This window comes from Pogoniulus pusillus, chromosome 28 (assembly GCF_015220805.1).
Source record: "Pogoniulus pusillus isolate bPogPus1 chromosome 28, bPogPus1.pri, whole genome shotgun sequence".
Lineage (NCBI taxonomy): Eukaryota > Metazoa > Chordata > Aves > Piciformes > Lybiidae > Pogoniulus > Pogoniulus pusillus.
The window spans coordinates 12373088-12398408 of record NC_087291.1 but is presented as its reverse complement, the minus strand read 5'-3'; the positions used below and the strand labels follow the sequence as shown (position 1 = coordinate 12398408).

Genomic DNA, 25321 nt, shown 5'->3' with positions numbered 1-25321 from the left:
CTAGGACAGTGCCTGAGAAGCCTTGCAGGCAAGAAATTTCTCCCAACCTGTCATGATACCATGATCCACACAGACTATAATGAAAGATGTACTGTTCATCTCATTTTCATACCCACCAACTTCAGGCTGGCCTATTTCCATTACTCATATAGCTAGAATTTGAAGTTAGTTAATGGCTGTGACAACTTATGCTATCTGAGGATTTTTTCCTAAAGTTCCAGTCACATCTCATTTAAGACTTAAAAATACATGTCCTACCAAACACATCTATTTGATATTACAAAAAGTGTCTAAGGAAACTAAAGTAGATAATTTCAACAGTGTTTGGAAGGGTTTTTAAAGAAAGGTGCTTGCCGGGAAATATTTTTATTTATTAAAGTGCGTTTCTTTTCCATGAACTTTTTATTTAAAGTTCAAAGAAATAGCAACAGGCAAACCACAGAGTAAGAGACAGAGCATTAAAATCTCATCCTGGTGTATGGTAGAGTCACAACGATGCAAAAAATGAATTTTCAAGCTACTGTCCTGTTCTTTACATTTTAACATTAGCTTCAGGATTATGCATTTCAGAAGCAGACAATACCCACTCAGTTAGAAAGAGATTACCTTAAGTCTTCTTTATGAAAAACCAGGGAGAAGTAGGAACCTTAAGCTCACAGCTATGTCTGTTTCAGCTGTGCATACCCCGTTTGTGTTTCACTGCATGGATGCTGAGAGCCTTGCTCCGGTTTGAAAGGTCAGAGATTTGAGGATCTATTTATTTATTTTTTTACAAACTGTGTTCTTGCTTCTGCCTATTTGACCATAGTGCTTTTTAAAAAGTTCACCAAATAGACCTGGGTTTATATCTTTCAAATTCCATTCTTCAGGAAAGAAAAAAAAACAACCAAATCATCTTTTTTCAAATAAGGCTAAAAATGCAAGTCAAAGTACAAAAGTGCAATTTCTCGGCGTGTCTGCTCTATCCTTATTTGTTCTGGTTTTGAGTGACTGAGTATTTGATTCAGCTCATGCAGCCACCACTCCCAGTTCCTGAGCCTCAGCCAGGTCTCTCAGGCCCATTCACAATTCCAGCACTAACTTTCCATAATTATTTTATTTCCTTAATCTTCTCAATGGCTGGTTCAGCCCCAGGTGGGCCTCATTCCCCTCCAAGTTCAATAAGACAGTCTCTTACTCCCTCTGCTCCCCTGTCTCCTCCAATTTTGATTTTTGCTGGCAGCCTCAGAGTATCTCCTCTTCTCTCTCTTTTGCATACACAAACACACACACAATAGAATGGGAAATACCACAACTTTTTGGAAAGAAGCAATGGCGAATCACAATTTTCCACATCTAAAAGCGAAGGGAATGAACCAAAAGGATGACAAAAAATGCCAGAGAGTATGAGTGAGAAAGGAGGTCCACAACACTTTAATAAAGAATTTGGAATGAAAAAAAAAAAAAAACCAAACAGAAGACTTCTTAAAGCAGTAGTAAAGCCAGTTTCAAAAGCATTAATCATATATATATATATGGTTAAGGGGAAAAAAGATACATTGAAAATTAACAGAAAATGTAAAACCAGAAAAAAACTTTAAGCCTCAAACAGCCCAAACCTGAAATTTCTACTTATCTGCCCCAAATATCTATCTCTAAGTAGTGTTTAAAAGATGCACAAAACCCCAAGGAGTTTAACCTTAACATCTCAGTCTTAGCTTATCACACAGTACTCCTGAAGTGGGGCCTTCCCTCAGCTTTTTCCAAACCATGTTAACCTGAGCGCAGTAGAAGTGATTACACAAGTGTAATGCTGCATGCTACATCCTGGTGTAGCATCTAACTGTAGTCTACAGAGACCAAGTCTGGCGGCTGCGGCTTAATAAACTATTTAAATCCATGGCTGACTTAAAGCTATGACTTTGTCTAACCTGTGGAATCCAGGCATACTTCCCAGCCCCTACAGCCATGTGTGTGCCCCAGCTGCACCCTGGCTCCACACTAACTCCCTTCCACTCTCCGCCTCCACACCTCGGTTTCCGGCCCAGCCACGTCCCCCCTGGATGATCAGGGACATGGCTGTGGTGCACACCCCACAGTTCAGACAGAGCCTCTGGGAGCCATCGAGTGTTACATTTGCAGCAGCCTGAAGCAGAGTTCTGACTCGATGTAATTACTTTGTGAGCTGATTCTCGTAGGGGTATTGTCCACTAATAGTTTTGCTGCAAAAGAGCAAATCTTTTCTAACTCTCAAAAACAGAAATAAGTTCAGTTCGTTTTTTAAAGAAATTACTTTAACAGCTTGTGCCATACTTAGGCAAAGGAATATGAGCACATAGCAGGGTCAGCCTGGTAACAAAGGACACACTGGTTTGGTAAAAGCAGCCAGAACATTCACATGGCCATAGCACTATGCACTGCACTGGAAGTGTACTCCTAGGTGTCAGTAGTTCATGCTTGGCCATCTGTATTTTGTCAACAATAGCAATTCACTTTTTAATGAATGTTTAAAGTCTCAATTCCCCCAGGAAAAACAGCTATAGAGAACATCAGCTATTGCTGAAAGAACAGGGATTCTAGGAATAAACAGAATATTGTGGAACTGCAAATGGGAACCAGTGACCTCATTATTCTGGAAAATGTCTCCTTTTGAACCACAAGGAACCCTGACAATTGTAAAGGTTTAGTCCTGAACAATGGAGTTTCACAGAGATAGAGTGAAAGCAAAATTGAGCCCCCTGTGTACTTAGGGCAGTTCTTTATTATGTGCCATATATTATCATGTTATGTTGTGTTTTGCTTTATCGTTGTTGCATCTTTATTAAAGGTGGGCCTGAAATAAAACCCATATGTAAACATACCTGCATTTCCAGGGCACTTGGCTTCAGCTAAGAACACAGCAGCTGAAAGTCATCCTCAGCACGTTCACTTCTAGAAGGTTTATATTCGTCTCCTCTTAAAAGAAAAAAAAAAAAAAGGGAAAACATTTAAAATAGCAAATAAAATCTCACTGCTGTAAAACAATTATGTAATGTGTTGTTTGCTTCAACTTAAAGAAATCTGGTCACACAGGTATGTGGAATGGCTGACTTCAAAGGGAAAAAAAAGTAAGACATCCATTTTGCTCTCTAGTCTGCAAAATACTAAGAATGCAGGACACATTCTTGTCCTGAAGTCAAGGGATTTCCTTTGTTTAGGCTTACTGGAGAATTAGACTGGTGTCTTGCAGTCAGACACTGAGGGCTGCACTGGATTACTGAGTTGTAGGACACAAAACCATATAAAGCAAGAGATGTCATTATTCCAATGACAATAGAGGAGAAAAATACCCACTGCTGACAGACTGACTGACTCACAAGTCCATTGGTGTCAACATAGATATCAGTAGAGACAGAATAGCTTAGGAAAGAGTTTCTCCATCTGGTTGAAAAGGAAATGTAAGAGTTAAAGGGGAGCAAAATACTCTGTGTCAGTACTTGCCCTACTGAAGAACAGCAGACACATACTGGAACTGAAGGATGCCATATATAAAGAAGCAAGTACCACATGTACTATTTCAGCCCTGTGCCCCAGCTGCAAACCATTATTTGAAGCTATAAGGTTATAACAGTTGCACAGCTGTGGGAAGGTGAGTATCATCCATTTCACATACATATTCAAATGAAGAATGCAAGGCTGCTGGTACAAGACAACAGCAACGACATGGGCTCAAAGGTAAAAATGTACACTTACACACTGTTAAAAAGAAAATTTCTTTTTGTTTTTCCTTTTGGAGTTGGATGTGAACATTTTTACTTCTCTCTTGGTTGTGCATGGTTAGTTAGGCCTGAAGATGGCAAATTATTAATAACAGAAGATACATGGAAGATTCAGGAACCTAAGCAAAGAGAAATCATCCCAAAAGGACCTGATTTACAGTTAAATCCTCAAGCCTCATCCAGATCCAGAAATTATATGTTTTCCATGTATGAATATGCCTGCACAGCAATAGACAGGTCATACGTACCTCAACTAGTTCTTAATGAACTAGTCTGAGTACCAGAAGCTCATAATTTTTCACCCCACTAATTTATCTTCCTTTGATCTGTCTTCACAACCTTTCACTAGCTCAAACAAAACCAAAATTGCTGAGGTTGGAAGGGGCCTCTAAAGGTCATTTGCTATGAAACTTAGCTCAAAGCAAGGTCAGTTCGAGCAGATAGTTCAAAATGCATCTGAACGTGATCCTGAGCAACCTTCAAATATAGACACCCAACAAACTTTCTGGGAATCCTGTTCTGTGCTGTGATAGTGGAAGAGATCTTTCTTATGTCTAAACAGAATTTCTTCCCTTCCAGTGTATTGATTTCCTTTTTCTGCTGGGACTGAGGCTTAGCAAGCTCAGGGTGTACTCTACACACAGCTCCAAAACCCTTGTCTGCAACAGGACACTACAATTTTTCTACAGCTCCAGATCTGCAGGCAGAGCAGAAGCCATTTGCCTGATTTTCCAAGTCAGAAGCTTGGAACCTTCACCATCATGAAGGTCTCTGACACCAGTGACTCTGCTTGGCACTGCCTTTGTACAGCTGGAGTTCAGATTCCCGCAGCTACAATGTGTCAGAGAAGTCCTCATCAAATTCCTTTTCTTGTCTCCGGTGCTATGTGGTCTGTAGAATCTCTTCCCACAGCCCTTTTACTTGGTGATGCATCCTTTATGGGGACACAACTCCTGCAGCCAAGGACACCGGCCCCCTCAGCTCCAGTCTCACTCAATGAGGCATCCCTGCACCCACAGACCTGCAGAGCTGCATCCTTCCTTGGGAGCTCAGGTTGAAATGATGCCTAAGGAAGTTCCTGTAGTTGCTGCCCCATGAAAGGTCTCCATCAGCGCTGAGCTTGTTTACACCATCCTCAATAGTGTTTGACTCTTTTCTGTGTACTCTTCTGCCCAAATCAGCACAGACTGCTGCACCTCCTGGTTGCCTCTGTTAGCTGTGCTCTGTCACACATCTGTATCACTCAGATATGTCTAAATCTCCTGAGGAACACAACGCAGCTGCTCCTTTCTGTAAAAGACTGGCAAGACACATCTCCCTAAAAATACAGTAACAGGTGCAGTCTTCAGCAAGGCCAAGAGAAACACAGAAGTAACTCTTCTCCCTTGGATTTGACATGGCTTGTTCCGTATCGGTACAGTTCTAACCACGTTTAAAGAAGCAGATAGTGGTATCCTGTATTTTTACTCTGGAGTAGTTCAAAAGACTCAAGTAAGCTCTGCTTAAATCACTGAAAACAGTTTAAAGGCATCCCTCAGCCTTCAAGAAATGGGTGCTACCTATTCACTTGCTCTAGGAAGTTCACTGTTTTTCTCTTGACTTTAGGCACCTCCTTGGTCAGCTAGTGAGCTATTCTAGATCATGGTTTGAAGACATATGTGTTGGGAACCTAGGTACTTAGCAGATTAGACAGTCTCATACAGAACAGAAGAAAAATACTTTAATTGTAACATTAACCTATTAAAATGGAATTTAGATCCAAAAAGAAGTGTGATGTCCCTACAGACAATTAATGGTAGGAGTCCCAAGTCCCTAACTCTCCAAGGACTAGACATTCACATGCTCAACACATCTGCTCAATGCAAGAATTTAGGCAAAGTTTATTGTGATGTGAAATGAAAAAGAGTTAGCTCTGGCACTTGATTCACAACTTTTCAGCACTCTCCATGAATGGAATTCTATAAATCTCTTGTTCCTGGTTCAGCAAAGGTAGCACATCAATAACTGTTCACTGCAGAGAAGAGAGATATCAGACCTCTGAGAAGCAAATCCTTCTTTTAATTACAGTAAATTGAGAAGTGAAAATGGAATGCTACCATCAGCAGGTGTTCTGCAAAGCATATGTGGATATTGCCCAGTTGTGTAGAGATGAAGCCAGGAAGGCCAAGGCATGGACGGAGCTGAATTTGGCAATGGATGCAAAGAACAAGAAAGGCTTCTAAAGGTATGTCACCCAGAAAAGGAAGGTGAAAGAAACTGTACGCTCATGATGAGCAAGAGTGGCAACCTGGTAACTACAGATGAGGAGAAAGCTGAGGTACCTCAGCCTTCACTGGTAACCTCTCTTCCCACACCTCCCACCCAGATGGACTGCAAAACGGGAACCAGAGGAGCAAAGTCCCTTCTATGGTAAGAAAAGATCAGGTTCATGACCACCTCAGGAACTTGAACATGTTTATGTAGGGAGATACCCAAGGAAACAGAAAGGTTAAGCACTAGGTAAAGTTGAATGGACCTAGAGATTCCTGAATCTACTGCAGGGTTGAATAACTACCTTAAGATCATTAAAACCCTCCTCACCCCTCTATGGTGGGATGAAGTAAAGGCCTTTCAAAAAGAGAAGCAAAGGGAGGCCTCATCACTCATTCCAGACAAAAAGCAATACATGCAGCCCAGACAGTCCAAATATTTCCACTTCAGAGCCAAATGCTTCTGGCTACAGAGGTGACCTGAGACACTTCCATCTTTCTCTTTGGGTATTAAATAACATTCATTGAAGCACTGGAAAGAGGAGACTACTCATATGTTCTGTGACTGAAGCATTCACCTTTTCTGAAACCAAAGAGCAAACCTTGCTTCCGTGAATATTTGCATCTTTATTCACTAGAAAATCTCCACAGTAGCCTGAGGTTAAACCACTCACATTTGATACAGTGCAGACAAGAGACTGTACCGGAATCGTTTCTGATAAAGGTCAGTGAAGGAGAAAGGTGTGGAATAGTTGCTATATGAAGAAGGCTGGGCAGATCAGGACTGTTCCACTTGAAGAACAGATCATGGAAGTAGTAATAAAGGTCTAAAAAAACCCTGAATGTCAAGAAGGTATACAGAAATAATGACTCATGGATTATTCCTATACAAGAAGTACAGGTTATCAAATAGATGTGGTGGTTGGCAAGCCAAAAGTACATTCTTCACACGAAACACTTCATGCAAGGTATATACAAGGTCTATGAATCCTTTTTAGTGCATATTGCAGGTGTTGAAACTTTATATTGTGTGAAAAGCAATTAGAAATATTCATGGAAAAATTACCAAAGACTCTTAATTACATGTAATTGAGTTAAATGGCACGTGACTGACTCCAATTTGCATTAGGACAGAAAATTTCAGCATATGCTGATGAATTCCTCAAGCATGTACTACTGATTATGGTTCCAAAGGCTGCTGGGCTAGAGAGGCCTTTGGTCTGTCTAACATGGTCATTCTTACATTCCTAAATCCCTCACCTGAATGCAACAGAACTGCACTTTGCAACAAGGCTGCTTCCAGGGAAAGAATCAGAGGCTAACACATGGCTCTGTGATTTTGAGCAAAAACATCACCCTGCAGTTCCAAAACTCTTTCTGAAATTTGTTCATATATTCCCAGCATTATCTGATGAAAAGAACAATAAAAAAGAACACTTTGTTTAAAAAGTTCTAACCAGCTCTCTGTATCCAAACCAAAACTCCACACTTTCCTGAGGCTTCCTTGCCAGAACCACAAAAGACATTGGCACGTTCTATAGGCTCAGGCACCAGTAAAATCCAACACATATCTGAAGAAGACTGATTGCCTGTCCTTACTGCAATGATTTTTAAGGCCCAGTGCTCCACAGGGGAGAGATGCAAAACAGCCAGGAAAGACATCGTGAAAACAGACTGTGAGCATATAAATCACCAATACAATTCAGACATGGAAGCTAGGAAGAAGACTCCTATTTGGAAGATTAACTACACTGTACATGCTAAGGCAGAGCAGGCAAATCTTTTGATATACAAAAACCGCAAAATACTGCAGAGACAAGAAAGGAATCATCCTGCCCCCAGTGAAAACATGGCCTTGATTGAGCCAGGAGCTGGAAAGGGCTATTTTTCCATTGTGCTGAAATACAACCTCCAGACCATAGCTGGGAGGAGGACTGGGGCACTTGCCTACAATGATTCAATCTAGTATGGAAAAAAACATATATTCTTACAGGGGCTTTCTAACACCAAAGAATTTGTCTATTTTAATAAGCCCATAGAACCTAGGTGTCTGGTGATTTCTAGTCATAAATCAGGAGCTCATTAAACAGAAAGAGTACGAAAAGAAGGCACAGCTTCTGGCAGGACTCTTGAGAAAACAACTGAAAAGCATTCTTTAAGTTTCATTCATTTTGGTTCAATATCTACAAAGGCCACAGCTCTGAGCACTAGTAGTTCTGAAGTCTGCCAGCTAAGCACCTAAAAGCTCCCAAATTTACTGAATTTTAGGCCATGGATTCAATTTTGCAGCTGTGTGTGGATATTGCCTGCTTAAAACGAAGCGCAAAGCTGTGTCTGTGTGAGGGAGGTACAAAAGTCCTGCTACCTGACCAACAGGAAATTCAAAGCGCATCAATTGTGAGAGTCCAAAGAGCTGCTGAAAAGTAAGATAAGGTTCAGGAGGGGATTACTGTGTCCTAAATGTGATATTTTTATTGAGAGGGCAGTGCTTAAATTACATTTTTATGAGCCAGCGTGGCATACCATCACTTTTTCATTTCACTGGGAAGCTTGCTGGGACTTCTCCGGTTCACAGCTGCAGAATGGATTAATTTTATCCTCCTCTGAATGAGACCTTCAGTCCCACTGTAGCTTCTAACTTGGAGGCAGTGTGCAAGGATACCACAAAACTAAAATTATTACATCATCAGAGAGAGTAGAGGAAAAAGAGGAACAAAAATGGATAAAATGCTAAAACTCTATTCAGCAAAAACATTTATGTGCATGTTAGCCTCGAGTATCCCTGTTTGGTGAAGCGTTAAAGCATGGTCTTGGCCTTAATTGAAGTTAATGGGATTTACACAGGTCCTGAAGGTAATCACACATTTCACTGCTTCATTACATCTGAATACAAATATCATAGGGCAGGGTTCATCCTCAGGGAATTCCACTGAAATACAGGGTGATACAGACTTCTAAATTGCTTTAAGGTATTTATTAGTAAAATGCACGCAACAAAAAAGGCACTAAGAGGAGTGTGGGTTCTGAGAGCTGAGCCTCAGAACAGTACTTGGTTCAACAAGGTATCTGAGACATAAGACCTGTTTGAGTGTAACATCAGAAGTTATTAGAGAGAAGCCAAGGCCAATGCAGCTGAGATCAATATTAAATCCCAGAGAAGGGGATTTTCTAAAAGTATAGGGGGAGGGGAAGAAAAATGGAGAACAAGTCCCCAGAGAACATGATAAATGATGATGGGTTAGGCAATATAGTTCTGCTTCCAAAAGCCAGGCTTAATCCTCACTCAGGAGTAGACATTGTGCCACATATTTAATCTATCCCTTAGAGAGAGTCAAAAGGATCAAAAGCATCACACAGATACTTAAATGGAAAGGTCATATTCCCATTGAGGACTAATGACTATATCCGTTCCTGCAATCATGGGGATTTCTGGTGAGGGAACTGAAACTGCAATGTTTCCAGCATTAGCTCTGGCTGTAGGGTGTCTGCTGTCACATCAGCTTCTTGAACCCTTTCCCTTTACTCCCAACTACCCTCATGCTGTGAGCATGTGGCTCCCCATGTTTCTCCTACAGCTTTTCCATACCTTTCAGCAGAGGGATTTCTTGAACAAAACTGAACTCTGTGATCAGATCACCCCAAGCCACTGCTATGTCTCAAAACTACCAAAGCCTTTGTGGTCACAGAGGAATTGTAGAGAGCTGCTATAATTTAAGAGCAGGGATTTTTTTTTCCACTGTAGTGGTTCAATGTGTGTTGGGCGCACACATGTGCTTCAGCACAGATGGAGATTCAAATGAATATCAGACCCTTTGGTGTGAGTTCAAATTTCCTGAAGGTGTTGGAATGTCTGTAAAACATCAGATGCCCTTTTAGTTGTTTTTTTATAAATACATTTTAATTCTCTGCTGATTTGACATTTCACTTTATTTAGGAAAAATGGGGGGGGGGGATGACAATATATTGAAGTAAAAGTTATTGGTGGGGGGAGAGGAAGAGAAGGGAAAGAGGCTTGTGTGTCCCTGGCAGCTACCTGCCTTTCCTACAAAAAGCCACCTAGGATTCCTCTACAACCACACACAAGCCAGGTTTTCTTTGTGCTCTGTCCAGAAAGGAAGTTCAAAATATGTATATCTACTCCAAAGCTATTAATCTTTTTTACAAGATTATTGAGGGCAGCAGAGAACCATTGTCATATTTCCTAAAATAAATTTTCCCTGAAGCTTCAGGAACTTTAAGGTTTCAGATTTTTTTTCTTTTTTTTCTTTACTAACATATTTACCTTCTAAAAAAATGAGTTGCATTATGACTGATTTCCTTTTGTATTAATTAAGTCTATTTATCTGTTTCTTCAGGGAAAAAAAAATACAGGAACTCTTTCTCAGCCTGCTGCATTTGCATGGCTGGCTTCAGTTTCAGTTTGTTACTGTCAATCCAGACTCACAGTCCTGGACAGATTGCACATCCTTGAAAGCTGAAGATGTGTTGCATGAAAGAGTTTCTATATGGTCAGTAAGACCAAAAACCCAACAATTTCTGAACCTTTTGATTTTCCCAAAATGGTTTCAATTGCATATTGAAAGTACCATAAGGCAAAACAGCAACAAAAATCAGAGTCAGGCCTCTGAACAAATGTCATCACTGCTCAGACTTCAGTGAGGGTGTTAATTATTATCACAAAGTGAGGAAACCACACAACTGTTGGACCAAACACACGTTTCGTGTGGAGAAAGTAGCAGAAACAAACCAAAAACATACACAATTTTCCAGGGGGCACAGAGAAGATCCATCTATTTATTCAAGAAGCCTTAGGGATCCCTTTCCTGTAGAAACTCTTTAACCTACTACCATACAACTTGCATCCCAAGGCTATTAAAGCCTGTAATTTATTAACTGTCTCAGCTATGAGATCACAACTGGAATAATTCTCAGTGTCATTAAGGAGTTTGGTGAATAAAATCTACATCCACTGTGTTATGACACCAACACCAGAGAACCAGCTTCTTCCATACATTCACATTTGCAATTCTTTAAGAAGATTTCTAAATTAAAGACATGCAATTATTCCACCTAGCTCTAGGATACAGGATATAGCTCCAGGGAAGACTGCATATGCTATACCCTGTGTCTGAGCCACGCACATGGTGGAAAACATGTACTTTTCAGTGTAATGCAGCATGGGGAGCTGTGATGCATCCCAGAGAATGACAAACGCCAGGGACTTCACATTAAGGCAGCAGGAAGGCCACAGTAAGTAGTTTCTGAATAATCTGTCTAGAAGGTATCCTCTTCCCCCCCTTCAGTCTCAAGGTGATTTGTTACCTGAAGCTGAATAAAAAAATAACATATCCTAGAATGTATCTAATACAGGAACATTATCCAGCTGTTAAACAGAGATTTTATTTATGGCCCAAGCTAGCAACAAAATTACTTACAATGTTGAAAGCAAAACAGAAATTAGGCAGTTCACTGATCTACACTCTCAGAATTAAGGACCAGGTCCTTTTGTGGCATGCATCCACCACAAAGACCATTTTTTAATGCATCTCCTTGATACCTAATGATGTCATACATGACAAAAAAGATAAGCTGACAAACACAGGTTATGTTTCTATTACTACATTTCTTTGAATCAAAGGTACACATTTTATAGATATGCACACTGGCTTCAACAGGCAAAATCTAGATTGAGAAAAAGCAAAGGAAAATCAGAAAGTGCCATACGAAAGTGATAGAACAAATTTCACAAACTGAGACTTCAAGTCAACCTTACTGACCCCTGGAAATTCCTAACAACAAAGTCCTAAAGCAGGTGTTCTGAATACACTTAACATGCTTTAGGTAAAGTAACTTTTAATCAAGGTTATGCAACATTAGCGGTTTGAGCCCATTTACCTAGTTTAACTTAAACCAGGTTTAACAGGGTCTAGTTTATCAACTGATCCAAAACAAATCCATTCCTATATTTTCTAACTAATCTACAATTTTTTTTTTCAATGTCTCATACTTGAGAATTTGTGAGGAAGGCCAATGCTGTACAAACCACACCTTTCCTTGAATTTATTGCCATCCTTTTACAAAGTTTATTTAAAAGAAAATAACCCAAATATGTGCTTTGCTATGAAATGTACTTTTAAAGTTCATTTTGCCAGAGAAAATACTCATTTTCCAGAATGGCATATTTCATCTGCTACCAAAAAGGGCTAACTGTAACATAAAGCTAGTGACTCCTTTAGAAGAAAGAGAAACAATTTGACATGGTAGCTCTGGTATTCCTCTCTGCAATATCAAATGAAGCCCTACACTTTCAAAATGATGCATGGGAACTTAACCACGTGCTACCCATTAAAGTCAATGCCAGCTCTCATGGTTTATGAGGTCACCAGAAGTCCTCGATGGAATTACACCCCTGTCCTGCATGGCTGATTCTCTTGTATCACAGACAGAGGCTGAACCAAAGTCTATAAAGTCAACAAAAATGCCTGCAGTCAGTTCAGTCAGGTTTGGATCAGGTATTTCCACTGAAGACAGAAATGAATTACTGAGCAACTGTTAGTTTAACAGCATGGCACAGGTCCTGTGTTGATACATATTCCTGTATAGTAAGGGGGAAATAATGTCTTCCTGTGGTCATGCTGGAGGAATCTGATGGAAAAGAGAAACACTGGGGAATATTCCTTGGAAAAACAAAAGGACATCCTGTGAGAATGCAATTGCAAAGTAACTGGTGCTGTTTGGTACTTTTGTATGACAGCTGTTAAACAAAGCTAAACACCACCATACTTGGAAGAATAAACACTCTGGGCTCTTTTTGCATCACTTATGTTTGTAGAATTTGCTGTAGTGGTGAAATAAAGTTTTGAATTTATTAGACTGCATCTTTTAATCTCCATCACATACAAGGAACACTCAACTTCCAAAAGTGAAAAGAGGCACCCAACTTGCACACAGCTGTATTTCAAAACACCTAGTAGTTAATAAAAGACTGTAGCCTACTGGTATATTAATTTTCGTACTTTTTCAAGTGGAATATAATCTTCCTTTAGCAATAAATTGATATGTTGACTGAATACTTTCAAGTTCTCTGGGTTTCAGGTAGTGTTCCTGAGGTTCTATCACTAGCAGCACAGTGATTTGCTAGAGTTGCCTGAATCTGTGTACATAAGATATAATAATTTCACTCAGAAGGTGTTTGTCAAGCTGCATGACGATAACCAGTGTTAAAACATGGACCAGCAAGTTTGTGCACCTATCTAACATACTCAGGATTCCATCAGCAAACAAAGTGTCCTAAGCTGGTTAAGAAGTTAGGGAGCAATCTGCATGCACATGCACATTAATGCATGCATACCTTGCAAACAAAGGCCTAGGGAGAAAAAAAAGCAGACGTGCTTATTGAAGGAGATTTGCACAGAACACATAAATAGAGAGAGCAGCACAAATTTGGAAGCATAACAGCAATAAATTGAGAATTACTGCCTGGTGTTTCCACATGCATATACTATCTGTGGCTTGGTTAGGTTTCTGTTGTCCAAGGCCGTATCATACATGAATGGAGTACTCCAACCAGCCCAAAACAGTGCACCACTTATTATATAGCAACCCACAAGACCAGCACAGACAGAGAGGGAAAAAAACACTGTTGCTTTCACATAGCATCTCTCTGAACTCGGGCATATAGATGACAGAAATATAGCTGTACTGCTCCTGGGTTCTGATGTCTTCATACTTACTGCCCTGACTGTCCACAAGCTGGATAGGTCACCTACCAGGTAAGTGTGAATTAACCTTACAGGGAATGCAGCACTGTATCAAATGAATTTTTGTAGCAGCTGTGGAAGCTGTGGCAAAGTTTCAGAGTCTTTGAATGGCTGATCCCAGTGGTACCACAGCTTTTCATTTTCTAAGAAGGATTCTTTTAACACAAGCTGGAGTGTATTTTCTTCTGTCTTTTGTTTTAGTCTCTGTTATTACTATTCTTCAGAATGAAAAAAAAAGCCAGGAAAGTTCAGAGTGGGGCAACTTTTTCATTACAGAGGATTGAATCACCCAGTAAAGGACAGAGTTTACAGTAGGAAACCTGTGAAAGAAGCATTGTGTATGTATTCCCATATCCAAACCTTATGATATAGCCTGTAATATTTTACCTTTAGCAGCCAGACTGCTTTCCTTGCCTTTGTCTAAAGGAGCATACAGAATACACACAGCTGGCCTGGGTTATTGCCCTTTCCCATCATCTCTTTGCTCCTCTGAACACCAAGCTCCAGCTAAATTTTACTGATGAAGACAACACTATGCAGAAGGGAAAACATTCATTCTTCGTGCTGCACAACTGAGCAGGGGTATATAACTAACAAAAAGCCCTAGGCATCAAGTTAAAACGGGGAAAGGGCTGGTGCTGTGGGTGGAACCGGGCGCGGAGGAAGGGAGGCTGGCGCCAGCGGTGAGCTATGCAGGGGCACTTGTCAGGCCTTCAGCACAGGCGGTGCCAGCCGCGCCACACAGCTTGAGCAGCACCACCACACCAGTGCCTGCTGATTTCTGCAAAGTCATAGTCCTCCATCTGAGGGCATTCTGTACCAGCTGACACGAAAGCAATCGCTGTTTGTAAACAACAGAGCCAAGTATGTCACACGGCTTTTGTACACTGCACCAACGAATGAGGAATTAGCAACTGCTGACCTTACACCTGCACTCCTATGGCCTGCTTCTGGGGGCGCATCCACAACCTCGGAGCAAAGGCTGGGGTAATACAGACATGACATCACAAAGCTCAGGCATGTAATATGCTCTTAGGATGAAAAGCTTTAAATAAATACTTTGAAGGCGTCACTTAAACTCATCCTTCAGGCTCGGTCACCCTCACTTTCTGCTGCAATGATACCCTCCCCATAATCAGTGGTGTGCTCACCTGCGCAAAGCTCCTCTTTTCTTTCTTTAACTGGCAACATCATGCGAACCCTCAATATTTCCTCACCGCCGCTGAGGGCAGGCGCATGCCCCCGCTCTCGGCCGGAGAGCCGCGGCGAGCGGCGGCGGAGCGCCGGGGCGCGCCTCAGGCACCTCAGTGCCCTCAGGTGCTCTCGAGGCAGCAGGCGCTGCCCAGGCCGTGCCCCGCGCCCGCCAGGGGGCGCTGCGGCTGCGGCTGCGCGGTCACGCGGGCGGCGCGAGGCACGTGGGGCCGGGCGCGCGGTCGCGGCTGTGGCGCGGGCGGTGCGCGGGCGGCGGCGCTCGGAGGGTAAGGGCCGCGGGGCAGGACCCAGCCCTCCGCCGGCACTGCCGGGCGCGGCGTGGGACCTCACCGGGGCCGCGGCTGAGGAGGTCGCGCAATGAAACCAGCCCCTTCCCTGCAAAGCCTTCGGCTGCAGACGGTGCAGGAGCGCTTGCGAGGAGTGCAGCAGAGAGCTAAAGGACAGGAAAAAGAACTGAGGAAGGGCTGCTTTCCCTACCACTCTAAACACGCGTTTCTTTCTGAAGTGTATCTAACCTTCTCTTAGTATTTTTAAGTGAGTCGTATTTGTGCCTCGAATAACTGACAGGTAGTGGTGCATGAAGAGATCCATGCAGTACTGGAGACTGGGATCCTAGGGCTATAAGATAGAAAAAAAACCAGTTAGTTAAACAAACAAAGCCCAAAGAAACCCCACAAACAGAGAACCAACAAGCAGCAACAAAAAAACCCAAAACCCAAAACAAAAACAAATAATGATTCCAAAAGTTACTATTTATTAGGAGGTAAAGCAACTGCTTCTTCTCTGTTAAGTTATAATATGAATGGTAGCATTTTGAACTCTTTGTCTAAAATAGTATATTGAGCTTTGATCCGCAGGACATTAACAGACGGGAAGCAGAGGAGTGAATTAGGGTGAATTTAATAGCATCCAGAGATAGAATCCTTTACTCTTATGGTGCCTATTAGCAGCTATGCTCTGAAGGAAAAGGATTTAGAAAAACACAACCAGCAAGGGAAAAGAGTCATTTCTGAATATTGCTGGGTATATAAGTTATTGGAGAGAAAATTATGACATCCTTCCTTAATATGAGTCATGAAAAGAAGGCCAAGTTCATCTTCTTTATTATCCACCGAAGATGATAACTGCTTGCAAATGGGCTGAAAGGTTATACAACACTGCTTACTGTCACTGCTGATTTCAGAAGATTTTATTCTCTTCTTGCATGAGTGAACCTTCCAGTAAATTTACTCTTTTCACTCTCTCTCTCTCTCTCTCTCTCTCTATATATATATATATATGAGTACCTGGAATAACAACTTTCTCATGAGTCATAAGATGCTCCACTGTCTTTCCCGCCTTGTTAGTAAACTAGATCAAATCCTCTTTGGTAAACAAAGGGACTAGATCTTCATAGGCTGGCCTGCCTGAGAACTTGGCACCATTATAATTCTTGGTTTACCTCCAGGTGCCCACATCAGCTCATACTGCCCAGTGTATTATGTCTTCATGTTTGTAAACAACCTGAGTTCAGGCTGCCTAGAAATGCAGCACCATTGTACCTGTTCTGTGATAGTGAGACCATTCTATGAAGGACTCAAAGTAGCCTGGTTTGTCCAAAAAAGCATGGATAGGTCTGGGAAACAGTGTGCTGACTACAGCACAGTTAGGCTCATGTGCAGATTCAGACCCGTGCTCAAAACACAAAGTGACTTTACTTGTGTACCTTCCTGGTTAATTGCTGTGTTAATCACTGGTGTGTTCCCACAAATCCATCAAAGTACCTGAAAAGAACATGCAGGACATATTCCATACCTATCAGCCTGTAGGCTGAGAAGTAACGTAAAATGGTGCTATAAATACCGAAGAGAATGTTCTTTACAGCAAAAGAGGCAGCACTTCACTTTTCAAAGGCTAAGACATCAGCACAGGTGACAGTGTCTCTCAAAGTGTAGAGTAGATAGGAACCCACTTCACTAAAGCGATGCAAAAACTCAGAGAGATGTACTTCACATGGTTATGTATTACATACCAATGGGGAAAGGAAGGAAGGAAGAAGAAATCTCCCCAGCCTTTCTGCAAACGCATACAATAGCAGGCATTGAAAAGCTTCTCAGTATTTTGCAGTGCTGGACTGTAAATCAATGTAATCTGCATTTCTGCAGTAGCAGGAAACTTTCCAAATGATTGCTATAAATGGAGCACATGTTTTACGTATAGCTTACTATTTTTGGCAGTCCATCAAACCCCTTTGATCTGTAGACAGTGGGGTTTCATCCAGCCAGCAGGACAAGAATAAAAGGCCCATATTCTGCTTTGTGCCAAGATCCACTCAGAGCAGGAGATGAGGAGCTGGTTATGGTCACTCAACTCAGTGGCAGCTCCCATGTCAGCCTGGAGTCACAGTAGAATTTAGACAAGCTTATGTAGTTCAAGCACACCCTAACCAGTCCCAGTTTGGTTTAGTCCCCAAGATGTACCTGTTAAGAACTGAGAGCACTCTATTGTGCTTCTGTGCATCTCTCAGTCACTCCTTGTGCCAGCACAGGGAGAAGAATTTGCACTGCTAATACTGCCTTGAGCTGGCTGGCTCCCTGCACAGGGAGCATCCCCCGGAGGCCAGTTAATCCGGAGCTCTGCAACACCTGCACAATACAAAGTGACGGAAACCAGTGCAGTCTGGCCAGTATGTCCTCAAAATGGAAAAAAGGCAGATGAAAAAAGAAAGCAACACACCAAGGCAGGGGAAAACAGGCAGCACAGGAGGATTAGAAAGAAAAGACCAGAATGAAAATGTATAAAATGGAGCAGATCACTTCCTGTCTGCAACAGAGCTAAACTTCAAAAAAATCTACTAAGCCCATAGTGCTGCTGCCCAGGAGAGACAGTGTGTGAGTGTACTCCCTCTCCTCTGGTTCCTCATCAAAGATGATGTGTCTCCCTGAGCAGTTCTGGGAGTTTAAACTGGGCCTTGGTCCATTACATTCCCTGTATAGAGGAGAGAGCAGCAAAGGGGGAAGTGTTTTGCTGCATGTGGATGAAACACTATGGGACAGGATCATCTGATACTCATGATTTTGTAGCTCTCCAAACCGATTCCAACCACAGAGAGAAGCCAGTGTTGACAAAGAGAATTACAAATACCTGATTTTCTCACTATGTGTGTGTATATATATACACATATATATGTAATTTCTTTTTAACTCTGAAATTCATTACACTCATGGCATATACATAAAATACATTTTCGTTAGCCCGTCATCAAAGAACGCAAATCTTAAAACCCCTCTGCTGTTCTGAGTGACATATTTCAGGCATAACTACTCAGAAATAACTGCTGTAGATGTGTCTGGCTGCTGAACATGAAAGTATGGGTGCTGCTGACTGCCTGGCAGCTGGCCCAGCATTTAACCCTGCTGTTTTAAAATGTCGTAAAATAAGCACAATTTAATCTTTTGAAACCTTTTGGTCAGTGACTGTGATTTCCGCAAAAAATGACTTCAAAGGCAAGACAGGCACCTTTGTTGATGCCTTTTTAAGCAGTCATGAGTTCCAAATTATTTTAAAAAAGGGAAGCAGAAACCTCAAAGTGTGTAACACCTCCTCAGGATTAGATCCTGAAGCGATATGTAAACTGGGCTGTAAAAATCGATCCTCCACTAGAGATGTGGTTCGGAATGATATAATTAAAAGATAATGTCAACAGAAAAGGAATATTATCATGGCCTAATGGGCTCCTCCTGACACATAAATGCCACGGCAAAGCCCCTGTTTTAATGAAAAAATACCACTAAGAAGCCAAGTTATTTTATTTTCAAAGCGGGATGTGTTGAAAATGTTCTATTTCTGTTGCTGTATTTCTATTTTGCCAAGTGTCTGACAGAGAGTTAACACTTCCACCTTGCAGTGTTCATATAATGCACAGAATTCCTCTGTGCCTCAAAGGAACCAAGCTGTACCTGTGCAAAAAAAAACTGTATGTCTCAAATGCTTTTCCTTTTTGTTAAAAACTTGCCATCTCAATAGAAGCAGAAGCTTTTCCTTCCAAACTCAGAACTGGGTGGGGGCAAGGGGAAAACTCTCTATTTTATCATATGGCATAGATTCCATTCAGCTTCCTTGAGAGAACATGGACATTCCTAATCACGAGACTATTTAGGGATTAGGTGACTATTTTTCACCTCAGTCAGAATTCTAAGTGCTTAGGAGAGAAAAAACGGGATATGAAGATACCTTCATTAATTAAACATATTTCAAATCTACATCAAATAAATCATTTGCATTAAAAAAAATGCCTTTCTTCTGTTCCTCTCCAATCAGTTTTGAAATAAATGCTTTTTGGCATTTTAGTATTAAAGCAGAGTGATGTGAAGAGCATCTGATCCATCAGAGTATGCTAGGATGCTCTGCAAACGCCTACCAGATGTGGGCCTCAAACATCTTAGGCGTCTTCTGCTTAGTTCCTGGCTTTAGACCAGTCTGAAGAAAGAACTAGTTGATGAGCTGCTCAGATCAAACCGATCTGGACATGATCTGGACAACTACTGTCACCTACAGAACTTTAAAATCAAAAAGGGAGGTGCCTTGCAAGCCTAGGCGCCTCCAGGATTAGGCAGCAGCCAAGCACGGGTTTCTGCAGAGCGCTTTTGGATACTGTTCCACCTATATCCTGCCTTAGGTGCCGAAGTCCATTACTGGAGCAAGCCAGAAAAGCTAGATTCCCATTGAAGTCAAGAGAAGGATTTACATTAACTTAAGTGGATTGGTTCAGGCCTTAAAATGAGAACCATGTGTACATCCTTATGAAGAATCTGGTCCCTTCTGTTTATTCATTGTGACTTCTTGCTGTATTGAACCGTTCACATGCACTAATCCACAAATAATACATCAAAAGACCTTTTAGAGAGTAAGAGAGTTGTGGACTTTCATGCCTGTAGTCTGTGCTATTCCCAGCAGTTCTGGAAGCACAGCAGCCACGCTGGCTAACAGGCTGGGCAAGCCATACAGACCATTCAGGTCATACATAAGCCCTAATTGTATTGCTCCTTTGGCTCGTCAATACTTTTCCATGGAGCCAAAGGAAAGGAGGGCATATGGAATAGAGAAGCAGGAAAACTAATGAATGAGAGAATATAACTTTCAGGGTTCTGGCAATGTTTTCACATCCATTTTTTGCTCCACTCCCCTGAGGTCACAAAAAGCAAATGGCATATTCATTTCCTTCCATCTGTGCTATTCTGAACAGCAAACGGGAACTAATATCTAAACTTTCCTAATAAGCAAGGGTGGGAGGAGAGATGGGCAAGAACAGCTACTGGCTAGCAATGCTACGTGGCTCTCGGAGTGATGCTCATTATGGACTTATTCTTCTTCCTTTTCCTAGTTTGCAGTGCACTTTAAGTGAAAAAATTCTGAAAACCCTAATTCTACCCAAATCCTACACATCCCACGTGAAGCGGCAGGAAGCAGACCTGCGCAGAGCCAAGCCAGTGCTGTCCCGTTTTCCTCTCAAATACATGCAATACCTTGTAAACAAGGGGACGAGGTGGCTGGCCAGGAAGCCCTGGTGGTGTCGGATGTGTGGCGATGGCCCCCCGCTCCCTGGGGAGAAGATTCAGCTCCAGCTGCAGCTGCCGCCCTCCCCACCGCTGGCTGTGCGGGAGCGGGCAGCTGGCAGGGCCTCCCCGCCGCCGCGCCGCGCCTCGCCGGCAGCTGGCTCCCCCCGCCCCGGGCCGCAGAAAGCAGAACTGAGTGACCTGGCGATGCAGCAAATAAAGAAATGAATGGAGCTGGAGAGCTTTCTGGAGAGGGCTGCGGGCCGTGCTTCCCAGAGCGAAGGAGAGGAAAGGCGCTTCTGTAGGCGTCTGGCTGGCTGGGTTCCTGTCAGAGTAATGGTTTCAATGTTACGTGATTTCACCGAGCCGCACGCTGGGGCACTTCGGGTCTTGGTAGGCAATTTTTTACAGTTGCGAATGTAAATAAGGCTTTTATTCAAATTAACCCTCTATTACACTGAGAAAACACAAGCTGCAAAGGAAGCACTGCCGCGGCAACGCCAGAGTGCAATGCCTTCATGCGGTAGCGAGCAGGATGGGTCCTGCGCATCACCTGGCCGGCGCTAGCCAATGTCTGCATTTAAAACTGGACTTCGGGGACAGTAATTCTGCCACTGACCTGGGCAGCTTGGCAGCGCTACACCTCAGCTTCAGGGCTGTAAAATGGGCATCCTGATCATGCCCTTATGGAAGCCTCAGGAAAGACCCTCGCGTGATAGGAAAGCACTGGACACACACAGGCAGGAATCAGATTTCTGCTCCAGGACAATATTCACATTTCTGAGGGAAAAAATCCTATGTGAAAATAAACAACTTGAAATCCAGATATTTCTTTAACTAGAAGTGCTCTCCTAAGCAACTTTGTACTTACCTCATCCTAAAAGATTTCATGTGAGAAACTATTTACATTTTTCATGCTCCACTTGGTTTGTTTTCCACAATGCAAAGCAACTTCAAGCCAGAAGAGCAGGATGCAATTCTTTTAAAGAGAATAAAAATGGAAAGTTTTGATCAATGAAACAAGCCTTCCAGATTTCTCATGTACAAGAATGCATCCAAACCCTTTCCTGGGGAGAAGTTTCAGTTTTAACCAATTGGCATGTTTATAAAGATTCATTTCATTAAATGTTTTCCACCTAGCCTAGTCCAGTAGTAGTACTTCCTACCCAGGTACTGGCAAACCTCTGCTGGACTCTACTCTGATGCCCAGTGAAGTGAAGTCAGCAAGGAGGCTTTTTTGTGTGTGTCTTGATGACTTTCTGCCAGTTCCCTGATGCCTAGGAAACAGTATTTTACCACTGTGGCAAAGCCTGCCAGCTTTTGAAATAAGGGGATTTTTTTCTTGTTGGTTGTTCTTTTTTTTTTCATCCCATTTTTTCCCTTCATTTAAAAAAAAAAAAAACAACATTTCCCCTTTATTTTCATGGTAAAAGGTATTTTCAATATTTTACAAGAAAATACTGAATATCCTTATTAGCTTTAGGCCATAAATGCCACAAAACAGATTTAAAAACTGGAATAAGCCCAACATAAATGCATACTGTTGGTGAATATAAGGGCATACAAAACAGGGCAGTAAAGTCACTATACAATATCAGGAAAACCATTAAAAAAATCTGGAAAAGCATCAAGATGGTTGGCCTCTTTGTAGTTTCAGCACACACACACAAAAAAATTGGGCCTTATTTCTAAATATTTTCCCTAGTGGGAAATAACAGCTTGAAATAATCCCAGATGTATTCATTTGTGTAACATTTTTCTGCTTGCAACATATAGGCACGGAAAAATTATTGAAGGTTTCAATTCTGGACTTGTATTTTAAAAATGTCAAGCTTTTGAAAAACAGCATCATTTTTTTTTTTCCTTAAAAGCTATTCATTTACCTGGAATGTTGGCCAGCAGGCATACATTATGGACTTGGTTTAGTTAAGATTGAAAAACTGCCCAAAGGCAAAAGAGAAGTAGGCAATTTTTGTGGCTCAGACCATATACCAACACAAAATACAGCTGAATTGATTCTTTTTTTTTTTCTGGCATATAAAAGAATTTTGGGAGTATGGGATTTAAAAAATGATCAAAAGCTATCTGAGGCTTTTAAAAAGCTCAAGGGTTGTTTCTTTCCTGTTGTCTTCTTCACAGCCAAAATCTGTATCCTGAGGTACAGTTAGAAAGCTCTTATTAAATGGCTACTGAAAACAGTAAAAAGAAAAGCAATCCAAGCCCCTAAGTAATAATTGCCAAAGAAGAGTAGATGGAAGCATGTTTCTGTTTGCTCTACAAAACAAGTTGTTTACTAAAATGTTCCCATTTTGGGTAGATAATAAAAACCAACACAACAAGCAAACAACTCGACACAAAACAACAATCCACACATACACTCAAAGCTTCAGGAAGTTGTCTTGCTAAAAGAAAGTTTCTATTTGATTCATACCATTTAGACCATCATCTTGAAAAGCTATTTGTCTGGATACTATTTACATCCCATAGTATTTTCTGTGACTCATTTTCTGTGACCTACAGTAGGTGATGTTATCGTGGTAGAAGTGGCTACAAATACTTTTAACAGGCTTGACAGAGGACTGGACCAGGCTGCCCAGAGAGGTTGTGAATTCTGGAGACACTGAAAACCCACATGGACAAGTTCCTGTGCCACCTGCTACAGGTGAACCTGCTTTAGCAAGGGGGTTGGACTAAGTCATCTCCAAAGGTCTCTTCCAACTCCCACCACTCTGTTGTTCTCTGACTTATCTGGAGGGGAGAGTTATGCTCTGTATATGAAATCTCTTTTTTATGCAGAGACACTTTCACAATATAAGAGTGGAAATTCAGGGAATTATATTATTGCTCAAAAGCCAAAGATACAGATGTGGAAATGGGTATAGTGGTCAAACCAGTGCATATCAACCCCATAGGGCTAAAGAAAATCCTGTGCTCTGAAAGAAGTCGAGCTCATGTTGACCAGACAGGCTATTGATGTGTCATTGCAGTGCTCCATGAAAGGTAAGTGAACAAGGCTGAGTAGTGTGTGAATGTGATGTTGTATGGCCAGAACTCCTCTGGGTTGGCACAAATAGATTTGTCCAGTGCCACTCTCTTGCAGAGTTGTGCCAGCCAGCCTGGAGCCTGCCTGAGGAAGTCCTGTGAAACACATGTACAGCTGTAAGTAACATGATGATCCGAGGGCCACACAGTCTAACTTGTTCCCATAGGAATCTTTGCCAGAAAAAAAATGAAGTATTTCTTTGCCAGAGGAAAAAAATCAAGTCTTTAAAGGAAGTGTACCTGCCCGCATGGCTGGCAGTAACCTCTGTCTGGTTACTGCATGAAAGGTGGGCCTTATCCTTCTGGGGTGCACACTGCTGCTACACATGCAGTTGTCCTCAAATGCAGACACTGCCTGAGCTCAGCTCCTGGGTTTTTGGTATGTCAGCTAATGGAATGAATGTCCACACTCAGCTCACACAATATGTCGGAACATGGTATGTGTGCTGAGGGAATATTGGTGGGAAATGCCATAAGTGAGGTGGTATCCTCTCTCTTTGCTAGCTGCAATACCTCCTCAATGGCAGCAAAATGTATTTCTTGGATACTTCACAGAGCCCTCTGTATTATCCTACTGGCAATAAATAGTGTCTCACTCGTACCTCTCCTCACCCACAAGCTTCAACAAGTATTTGAAACAGCTAGGCAGACAAAGTGGGAAGAGCAACTTCAGGGACAAACTTTCTATACCTACAATACTACACTATACACACATTCAATATAGATTGAATGTGAAAGGAAGGATTTCTGACATTTCTTCTAAACACTTCCTCAACTGAACTACAGTCTTATGTCTCAAGAAGAAAATGGGAAGACCTGCTGATGTTTCTGTGCTTCTGAGGTCTCCAGCAGCACACCACGAGAGAAGAAAAAAAAAAAGGAAAAGCAGCCAGCAAAGGCTTAATCTGGTGAAGCTAGCAGAGAAGTCCTACCTGATGCCCAGGAAAGCAGTGAGAGTCACAGCCTGAGACCTGTAAAAATGCTGGGTGCCTGCAGCTCCCATCTGCAGGTTGTTAGTGTATTTTAAAAGTCAGATCAATAAATATCTCATTACAAATTAGAGAGAGATGTTGTGTAAATATCATTGTTATCATCCTGCAGTGCAGTTGCAGATGTCTTGGCAGATCAGGGAAATCAGATATGTGGCCTCTTGTTGATATTCTAAGTATTGTTTTACTTACACATATAAATAAGACTAGAACAGAGATACTCAAACAGCTTGCAAGCAATTCCCTCACTTAGGAATGTCAGCTCATCACCAAAATTTGGATCACAAACAAGATTCCACCTGAAGAACAGATTTTTAATGTAAGATCAAGACAAATAACAGATTTGCCTTCCAACAACACAGCTCCCTTCGCACAAAACTGCATCTGATGCAAGCTAAGAAGAAAAATGTGTCTTCCCATGAATTAATATTTACCTGCTTGCTTAAATAAAAGAAAGCACTTGAAAAAATTAGCGTGGAAGACAGAACTGGCACCACCTTGTGACACCTGCCATGTGCTATGAATGGTTGCACATCAGTACTCATGAAGCTAGTTTTGTTGTTTGAAGTTGAGTAGCCTGGCGTATGACCAGAAAAGCCTTCACCAGAAAACTCTTAATTAGCCACTAATTTGGTTTGTTTTTCAGCTCTGTTGCTATAGCTTGCTGTAAAGACAATCATAAACAGGCATGCAGATTGAGACACTTCATTCAGAAATTACCAGGGTAAATCGAGTTATATATCAGACTCACCTCACTCTAATTTATAGTTCAGCTCAGACCATTGAACTTGCAAGTAA

General features: G+C 41.8%; 1 protein-coding gene across 6 annotated transcripts in view; it reads right to left on the bottom strand.

Annotated features, from left to right (window-relative positions):
* Positions 1-25321, bottom strand: part of MEOX2 (mesenchyme homeobox 2) — a 230549-nt gene that overhangs the window by 173468 nt on the left and 31760 nt on the right. For 2 of the 6 annotated variants that reach the window (XR_010307518.1, XM_064167030.1), the window contains exons 1-2: positions 14898-15103; positions 2841-2934 (exon numbers count right to left, since the gene is read on the bottom strand). The gene's annotated coding sequence lies outside the window, so the exon portion shown is untranslated. Of the gene's footprint in view, positions 1-2840; positions 2935-3455; positions 3476-14668; positions 14817-14897; positions 15104-25321 lie in introns of those variants that run through there. The other 4 variants (XM_064167031.1, XM_064167032.1, XM_064167033.1 and 1 more) reach the window with 3 other exon arrangements.